Raw genomic sequence first — 10,162 nt, 5'->3', positions numbered from 1 at the left:
TTGCATCTCCAGGACCAGTGAACACTGCAGAAGGAAACCGCTGCATTCCTCCGCCGAACCAGAGTAGGGCGCTGGCCGGGCCATGGGACTGGCGTGCACGGCGGGTGAAGGAGAGATGACAGGGTTTCCAGAAGTGCTTGCTGGTGGTGGTGATGCGGGTGCTGCCATGAGTGTACGGCGGAGTGCATCGACCAGTTCCTGGAAGGGGTCCGTGAGGCTCATGCTTGTGTCTCTCGGTGATGGTCCGGTCATCTGTTACGAATCACTCAGAGACATAGGATTAACAGATGAGAAATATGTTTATTTAAGACACAAGCAGAGGAGCGGGTAGTGAGGAGTGAATGAGGGGTATGGATCCGTGCTGGGTTGGAGGTGAAGGCACACACACACGCACCTTCTTGAAGGAGTCTTCGGGAACAATCCTTAGAGAGGAGAAGGAGGAGTAGAACTCGGAGAGTTTCCTTGGAGAGAAGGTAAAGAGGAGTTAGTCCTTATAGTTAGCGCAGATGAGTAATCTTGTCGCGAACGTGACCGGACAATGACTGTGTGCGTGTGTGTGGCTTTTATGGTGCTGTGGTGGATGGCAGGTGATGAGGGTCAGGTGGTGATGGTTCAGAACTCAGGTGAGGGTGTGCGCTGTGATTGTGTGGAGGTGGAACCTGGCGTGTTTGTAACAGCTAGTCAAATGAGTACATTTTATGAAGAGATGTGATGTTTGTCAGGTCATGAGAGATATTGCTTTAGAAATTTGCCCTTAATTAGCACATCTATTGACAGCACAACAGACTTTTTTTATTTTTACTTCTTTCTTCCAGGTTAATGCTTTCTACTGCACATTGATCACAGATGGCCAGATCACCTCATTTTCAGTAAATATAAAGGAATCTGTCGCACAAGCATTAGATTGTCTGTTGTTAGTTGTGTAAGCCAAATTCATTATTTCCTGATAATATCACCATTCCACATTATGGACCGCTCCTCCCTCCACTGTTTGAGACTGAAGTGATGAGTCACCGATGACTAGTTTTAATTAGGCTGCTTGTGTGGCTAATAAGTGTGGCAAAAGTTCAACACAATGAAAAATGTCCTTCTGTGATGTTACATCTGTCGACTTTCTCATGCAAAAACACCCCAGCTGCAGTCTGAACAAATCATCACCTCTGCTGCGCCTCACGTGTCCTTGAGAAACACATTCTGGGGACACCCAGGACCGGTGCATTATAGGTGCCCTTTGATAGTGATCAAAGTGTTTATTAACAGTAAAATGCATTGTAAATCAATATTTTCTAAATGAGAGGGGCAGAGAGAGGGACTGGAGGAGGTTCGGGGAGTGAAGGAAATAATGGCACTAAAGCAGCTAAATGATTACAGGAGGCCTGTTCATGAGTCATTTGAATTTTATTGAGCAGAAGTGTTACAGAAGGGAGAACACAGTAAAAGAGCTGCTGATGATGCTGACTCTTTCTACAACCTGCATCGTTATTTTTATAAACCAGTGTTATAATATAACCATAGCTAGACAATTTGTATTGAAACCAAACCTTACAGATTTCATGATTCTCAGTATCAAATCAAAGCCTGGGTAGATTACTTAAAAACTGTAGTCTGTTACTAATTAAAGATTACATGATGAAAATTGTAGTTAGTAAAGTAATACTAATTGTAGGGAATGTACTTTTTAGATTATTTCTGTTAATAACATGTAAAAAAAAAAAAAAGCAAAGAGAATGGAAATGTATTCCATTTTTTTATATCAACATCATAAAATGCATTAAACATTACATTACATTATACTATAATCACATTTCTTGATTTTTGAAATCTGATAACATAATCCAGATAACTTGTATTCAGTTACTACCCAGCACTGCTTATACATAAAACATTATATACTTTACAGCAAACCTTTTTTTATGATATTGATCATTAATATTGTCACCATATCTCAGCTATCAAAACTACTAAAAGTAACTAAAAGCATTTAAAGGGGTCATAAAGTTGCAAAGATTTAAAGGGATACTGCATCCCAAAATGCAAATTTGGTCATTAATCAGTTACCCACATGTTGTTCCAAACCCTTAAAAGCTTCATTTGTCTTCAGAACCATTTTAAGATATTTTGGATGAAAACTGGGAGGATTGAGACTGTCCCACAGTCTGCCAAGTAAGTTAAACTGTCAAGGTCCAGAAAAGTATGAAAAGCATCATCAGAATAGTCCATCTGCCATCAGTGTCCAACCGTAACGTTATGAAGCCACGAGAACACTTTCTGTACACGAAGAAAACAAAAATAACGACTCTTTTCAACATTCCTCTCCTCTGTGTAGCGCTGTTTGGCCAGCCGAAGACAAACAAAGCTTTTATTGTGGTATGGGGGTAAGTGATTAATGACAAAATTTTCATTTTGGGATGCAATAACCCTTTAAGTCTCAAACTCAAAAAGATATTCTTAATAAGAGTTTAGACTCGTCCAGAGCCTCCTAAAACGCCTCGTTTAAATGCCCCCACATGTCTATGTGTGGGGTGTGAGGCAGTTCCAGTTTCTATCTGCACATAATTATTCGGAAATCATTAATTGGCACAATAGGCTACATGGAAATGTGGCTTGCTACATTTAACCTACTTTATAGTTTTCTTCTATATATACTATATATTTTTAAACGCCTGAAACTGATTCGAAAGAATCAAGATTTCTTGTTCTGATTCTAAAGAGTCGACAGAGAACACTGCAAACAAATGTCTTGACTCTTTCTTTATTTCAAAATATTGTCAAGAAAAAGGTAACATAGCAGTTCACTCTATTACTTATAATTTATATATATATATATATATATATATATATATATATATATATATAGCTTTTTTTGCAATTGTAAATGCACTTTTGCACCAAAAGTAAATTAAAAAGCATCAAGCTGAGAGAACTGTTTTTGCACTTCACTCCCAATTTCTCTCAATGAATGGGAAAACAAAGTATATTTCATTACCGATTTGAAAAAGTAACACCAATATTTTATTGTCAATTTACTTGGGGGAAAGTAAGTAACTTGTAAGTTACTTGAGGGAAAAAGTAATCCAATAACTCGTGTTACTTGTAATATAAGCTGAGGGAACTGCTCAGCACTTCACTCCCAATTTCTCTCAATGAATGGGAAAACAAAGTAAATTTCATTAACGATTTGAAAAAGTAACACCAATATTTTATTGTAAATTTACTTGGGGGAAAGTTAGTAACTTGTAAATTACTTTGGGGGGTAATTCGATAACTCGTGTTACATGTAATACATTATCCCAACCCTACTCAAAACAAAAACCCCTCAATATACCTCCCATGCTGCCCAGAAAACCAACCCAAGTCCATGGTGCTACTTACTGCTGTGGACGTTGCTATATATAGTGTTGGCTTGAGGGCATTTTCATGAGTTCCCACTGGTGCTGTGCTAAAAGCCCAGCCTTCTGCACACATTCAGGCAAACAACTCCTTCCGGGCTCCTTTTCGCTGCCAAATGTGGGAAGAGCCCGGACAAAGGGGACTTTTATTCCACAAGGGCTGTAGATCTCTATTATTTGAACTGTACTTCATAATAAGTGGACAGTTTTAGATTCTCCTATGATGAATGTCTTTAATAATCTCTCTATTTTCCAATGGTGCCAGAGGCAAATTTAGCCCCACATCTTCTGACAGGAAGACGATGAGGTGATGGGACCCCTGAGAGCCCGTGGCTGTGAAATTGATTCCCGTTACATCAGCACAAGTTGGGATAATTGGTGATGGCTCGGCAAAAACCATGCTCTCTGTTTTCTCCAATAGACAGTCCAATCGTTCACCATCAGGAATCCCCGGTAGCCTATAGGAGACCCGCTGAAACAGGCAGGTGTGGGGTCCTGGACTGGGATTTACTTCTCAATTGCTAAACATGAGTAAATAAACCTCCCCTGTGAAGATGTACGACTTGCTCTCTGTGGTGCACTGCACTAACCATAAAACCTCACTTTTATTTACTCAAAGCTAAGCATTGACTGTCTGTATATTTCCCTCATCTGACAATCAGTGCTACCCTTTAGACTTTTACCTTTAGTCTTGAGAGATCTCGTCTTTCTGGCACCCAACACATTCCATTTGTCTTCGACAGAAGGCATTTGTTTTTCTCCAGAAGTTTTAGAGACCTGACTGAGGGATTTGGATATGAAAATTATTCATTTGAATTTAAATTATGGAAAAACAATAAAACAAATGTCATGGAAGGTGGAACAGTTCTGATCAATACAATTTATACTTGATTGCTTTAAAAAAAATATATATATATATGCTAAGTAATCAAAGGGCTATACAGGCAGAAAAAATATTTTGTATTTATTTATTTGTGGTAGGGGGGGTGGAAATATTTAGGTTCAGATCGTAATATTCAAATAAATTATATTTGTATTATAGGTAATACATTTTACCAACCTAAACTTTTTCAGGCTTGTGTTTTTTTCAAAAAAAAAAAATAATAATAATAACAATATGTATATATATATATGTATGTTATATACGTAGAGTGTACATTTCTCAGAGTGTTATAAATAATTTTTATAAAACAACAATATTAAATAATAATAATAATAATACAACAATTATTAATACAATACAAATATTATTGTTAATACACCACAAACAACAACAACAATAGTTTGGATTTTATTTTTATTTATTTATTACTATTTTTTGTTCATATTAATACGAATCATGAGCAAAATAAAAAGATTTGTTTCATGTAATAGAAGCTGCCATTTCTATGCTGAATAACACAGATGGAATTCTGACTGAACACTTTATTGAATACATAACTAGAAGACATTAAAGAATTACAAAAATGCACACTTGATTCTTTTTACTGAAATAAAATATTTCATTATCTTGCATTAAACAAAGGTCCAAAAAAAAATTATATATATATATATATATATATATATATATATATATATATATATATATATATATATATATATATTTTTTTTTTTTTTCTTATGCTTTAAACCTTATAATGACAAAGCCCTAAATTGAATTATTTATTTTTTCTGAGTCCCAGAAGATTATTCTGCTAACACACTGCTTATCTCGCCTCATATTGTGTGATCTGCAGAAAACGTTCCTGCTTATATGTTCAGTGCTCCCTTTAATCCTTCTTTTATCATCCAAAGACTCGATCGTAAGATGGCTGCTTTTGAAAACACCGCAGGCTGATTTATTACAGCTAATGTTGTGGGAATTAAAACAGTAAATCATTGCCCCCCGCAGGAGCTCTATACCTTTCAGCATTGCCTTTACCTAGAAATGTGTTACACAAGCAAATTAAATAGAAAACGTGGGAACATGACAGACAGGCGACAAGGTTTCCCAGAGAGGTGGGGCTAGGTGCTTTGGATCATAGGGGAGCAGTGGCCTTATTGGACAAGGCATGATGTTTTGTAGATGCCAAGAAGCAGCATAGTCAATGTGTCGTACTGGGACAGATCTAAACATAATTCAGAACGACCCAGCGAGTGCTGGAAACGCGAGCTGTCAATCATGCTTTTATGAATCTTTTTAAAAGCTTCACTGTAAGAGTCGGGCTGTCATGGTGTTTTACTGACTGCTGGTTCTTGTTCCTGTTGACCTGGAAACCATTGTGCTCTGGGAGTCCCACAGGCGAAACGAGGGTTGGTCTGACCTGAATGCATTTCATTATATTACATTACAGAAAGTGTGAGGGAAAAACACAAATGTGCTCGATCTGTGGGTTTGGCTTACAGTGTAAACATAATCAACATGCAAGGGCTCACCGAAATAGTATTTCAAATTGGTTTTAAGATGCTTCCTTGTCATCTTTTGTTGAAGCACTTATAACACCATGAAACAACTTTTTATAAAAGTGTTTTGCTTTTATTTTTAATGTTTATTTATGATGTTTGACATTACTTTTAGTGTATCATGAACAGTGCTCACACACACAAACCATTTTTGACAACTTAACAAGCTGTTTTTACTCATGCATAAAGATTATAAAATAGCATGCATAATAAAATTATAAATTAAGTAAAACAAAATCATGATTATTATTGAGCTTAGAATAGTTTGGCATAAACTGTTACTAAATATCTTAAACTTCAGAAGTGTACACTGGATGATTTTTGCCTTTTATGACTAGTCCCACGATGTTCCGGAATGTTCCTGAAAAACACTAGAATACTACAGAATATTCTAGAAATGTTCCAGAAGCTTCTAGAATGTCCCCATCCTTGCAAAATCAAAATACATTTAACATGTTAAAACATTAAAAGACCTGATCTTCAAAATGTCCAAAATGTTTATGCTATATAAAAGTAAATAGTACAATATAGCACCACAACATTTACAGAAGAACTTAAGTGAAACTAATTTTTGTGTAATCCACTTAGCGTTCACATTCAAACCGGTTTGGGAACTGGATCACTTAAGTCATTTTAAGTCTTTTTATCCAAACACTATCATATACAACTGATGCAAAACCAAAGATGATTTATGATCACAAAGCGTGACCGTTTTGAACACCATCCGCCGTATCAACATCACCAATAACACCTAACTGAAATTCATGTATCACATAGAGTCTCAGTTACACTCTGAAATATCCAAGCGCTCAAGCATGACTTTCTAATGCTATTACACCCACGCGTGTCGCAGCCACACTTCTCCCAATACCCAGAACGTGCAAACTGGCACATACACACGTCACCTCAGCCGCAGAAATATCACCTCTGACTGAAAGGACAGCACAATTCAGCCAGAACTCTGAGTCTTTATGTTTTATGTTTAGTCCTCTTTCATGAACACTAATTATGGTGTATGTGAGGTTAAGCTTCTTTTGCGGGAGCTCAGGGCGCTCACTGACTGTAATCCATTGTCATTAATTATGTCTCAAACATCCTGAGCCCACTCACTTCTCCTGGAGTCAGTGCTGAAGTATCCATGGAAACTGGAGGACAGGCAGAGCTCATAAAGAGAGGCAGTCTGTTGCCCAACAGAAAGAGAACGGACAAATGCTTTAAGGGGCTGGGAAGGGACACTGGCCCCTTCTGCTTCAGTTTCGGCTATTTTCACTGTTTAGAATTTCCTTTTCAGCTGTGATATGAAACGTTTCACTAAATGCGAAGGGTTTTTTCATTAAATGTACTCTTGGAAGAAAAATCGTGTGGCCTATGGAGATATCAAGGCTTTTGGATTAATGGCACAAACATACTTTAGTCTCATAGTGCCCTCTTCTGATTAGCACAGGGATTTTTATTGAAGCAATGCTGATTTAAAAGGTTAGTTATTTAAAGTGACCCAGACAATGAGAATCCTGTCAGAATTTACTTACCTGCTTGTCTTTCTTTCTTAAGTAGAACATAAAAATTGATGTTCTGAAGAATGTTATAGAGACACTTTTGAGCACGGCGCTCGTCTTCTGTTTTACCATATCCTGTGTGTTTCCACAGCAGATTTGACAGATTTATGAATGAACTGCTTCTTTAAAATCCCGGTCTGCTGACATTTGTTTTGATTTCCGCTTCAAACATTACAGTGCTCATGATAACTTTTGGTAACTCTACAAGGAGTACATCCACTTCACCAGCTAATCACTCTTTGACAAAAATGTAATACAGAGCTAGAGCAAAACAGAAGTTCAAGAACATTCTAAAAATGGACATTAGTTCCGAATCAAGCAAAGCGGTGTTCCAAAAGTGCTGATGTAGTCCTAACACACTTTTCACTGTTTGTGCGCAGCCGCCTTTTCCCCAGACAGCAAGCAGTTTCGGCCCAGAACTGGCCCACATCTGGCCCGAATGAAATCCATGCGGACCAAATGTGGGCCAGATCTGGGCTGAAACTGCTTGCTGTCTGGGAATTGTTGTTGTTTCCTGCAGAGTTTATGCTTGCTTCACATGCTATACGAGACTTGAACAACAAGACAATGCAGATTTAGTGGGAAACAACAACAAAAAACAATAAAAAAATACGAGTCACTCAGCCATGTTTAAAGGTGCCATATGCAAAAATTGAGGTAAAAATATCCATAACATGACCTACACGCATCAAAAGAATGAGAAGAAATAAGGGCGATGATGTCATTAAAAAAATGTCAAGTTATAGTGCTGCAGAGATATCAACCTTAATTAGCATTAGCATTACTAGCCCCAGCCCGACAGGTGTCGTAATACCAGTTTTGGCCATGGGAGGCGGTGTGCGGGCAACATAACCACCAGCCAACCTGCAATACACGAATAACTCGCACGTCTTGTGGGCGTACTTGAACCTGATGTCAATCATGTGGAAAGTACAGCACAGTACTTCGTTTCAGTTCAGGGAAGATAGCGGAAGGATGGCTCAAGCCCTTGGCAAGAGACCACCACCCGCTACAGAGAAACAACCGTGCTCGGAATCACAAATCAAATCCGATAAGAAAAGGAGCCGAACCAGAGTAAACATCGGCACTGCTTTTAATCGCTGGAGACAATTGATGGACCTGAAAGAAATGAGGTTCGACTCTGAACTTGCAACATTTCTTTTCGATTGGTAAGTTAGATGCTGTTTTGTATTTCGCTAGAAGTTTGTTTTATATGTTTGTGTATTTGTTTTCGGGAAGTTATAGCATAGAAATGTATCGAAGGCTGTTCGATAAACGTGCTAATGTTAGCGATGGCTAACCGTAGCTGCGTTTGATAAACAGCTAGCTATAACTTACCCGTTGTTTTATTTCAAAACTAACCTGCTCTGTCTAGTCTGTTGGTCTCCTTGTCCTGTTTGCTTTGTGGTTTTTCTGTGCGTGAAAAAATTGATGTGTGGAGTGAAAGCGTGTGAAAAGAGTCAATTGCGTGTGTCTCACGCTGAATGCTTGAGAGTTGGCACATTAGTTCCCAAGCAGAATAAAGACAGGTTGATTATTGCTGTTTTGCGTTTGTATTAATCTATGATGTGTCCCTGTTTGCGTACAAGGACATAAAAAATGAATTAAAAGTGATACGTGGACCAAGGTGTCTGAGATTGTTAATTTTAAGTAAAGGATCCTAATATTTTGTCCACAACAATATTTAATGAGGTTATAACTCCTTGTGGTTAGTCTACACGAGATCAACAAGCTTGTTTGCTTTGCAGCCGCTTTAAATACAAAATAAGCATTCGATCTACGTTAGAGCGTCTGAGCGCTCACAAATCTTTCTGCAGCGTCGTGAGCAGAGCGGCAAGAGCGATTTTTGATGCTCTAGATGCCAGTGGTGTGAACGCACAGTTAGGCTTCGGCTATGGCTGTAGTGTTGTTGTGAAAGTAGGGGCGGAGAATAGAGACTATGCCGTTTCTCGTTTGTTACTCTAGAGTAGACCAATTCACTTTATTGAGGCATATTGCCCCCATCTGGTATGGAATGTGGAGTATGACTTGATTTTTTTTGCCAAACATTACAGATGGCACCTTTAAAGTTTATGGCCCACCCAGCTAGGAAACTCAGGTATCAAAATTGTCTCAGAGTTCCCTATTTGGAAATACGACTTTAAAGTGCTTTCATGCTTCAATTTACAACTAGGAAAATAAAATAGTTTTTATGTTAATTCTGATAGCATGTCGAGGCAGCATTTGCTCCAATCTTGATAAACTTCACCTGCCAGTAATTCATAGCAATCCTTAATGCCTTGATTAGCTTGCTCGGATGTGTTTGACTAGAGTTAGAGCAGACATCTGCAGGAAATTAGACCTTGGGGGCCAGTGCTACAATTACATGAAAGTTTAAATGAATTTTACATGAAATGCTTAATCATTTGGCAATGTATGATTGGCAATCATCACATTAATTAGCCTAAGTGAATGAATATGGCTACTAGCAATTAAGTGACTGTGGCTATTTCATGTGATTTGGTTTGCCATTTGAATTTTACCTACCTATTACTTCAACTGTATTGTTAAAAAAAAAAAATACTGGTACAAACCAGCACATGAGAAGAAAGAAGACTTTGGGGTAAATTTGGAGCATGTGGGGGGCTGAGTGACCTCAGAATGATCACTAAATAATATTTATATCTTACAAACCTGCCCAAATGAAGCACAAACAAAGAACATCATTTTTATAATATAATTTTTTACAACAATTGTGTCACGTAATGTGTTAGGAAACACGAAGAGAAGGAACCA

Source organism: Carassius auratus, chromosome 20, assembly GCF_003368295.1.
Source record: "Carassius auratus strain Wakin chromosome 20, ASM336829v1, whole genome shotgun sequence".
NCBI classification, from domain to species: domain Eukaryota; kingdom Metazoa; phylum Chordata; class Actinopteri; order Cypriniformes; family Cyprinidae; genus Carassius; species Carassius auratus.
Note: the sequence above shows the minus strand (reverse complement) of the source record.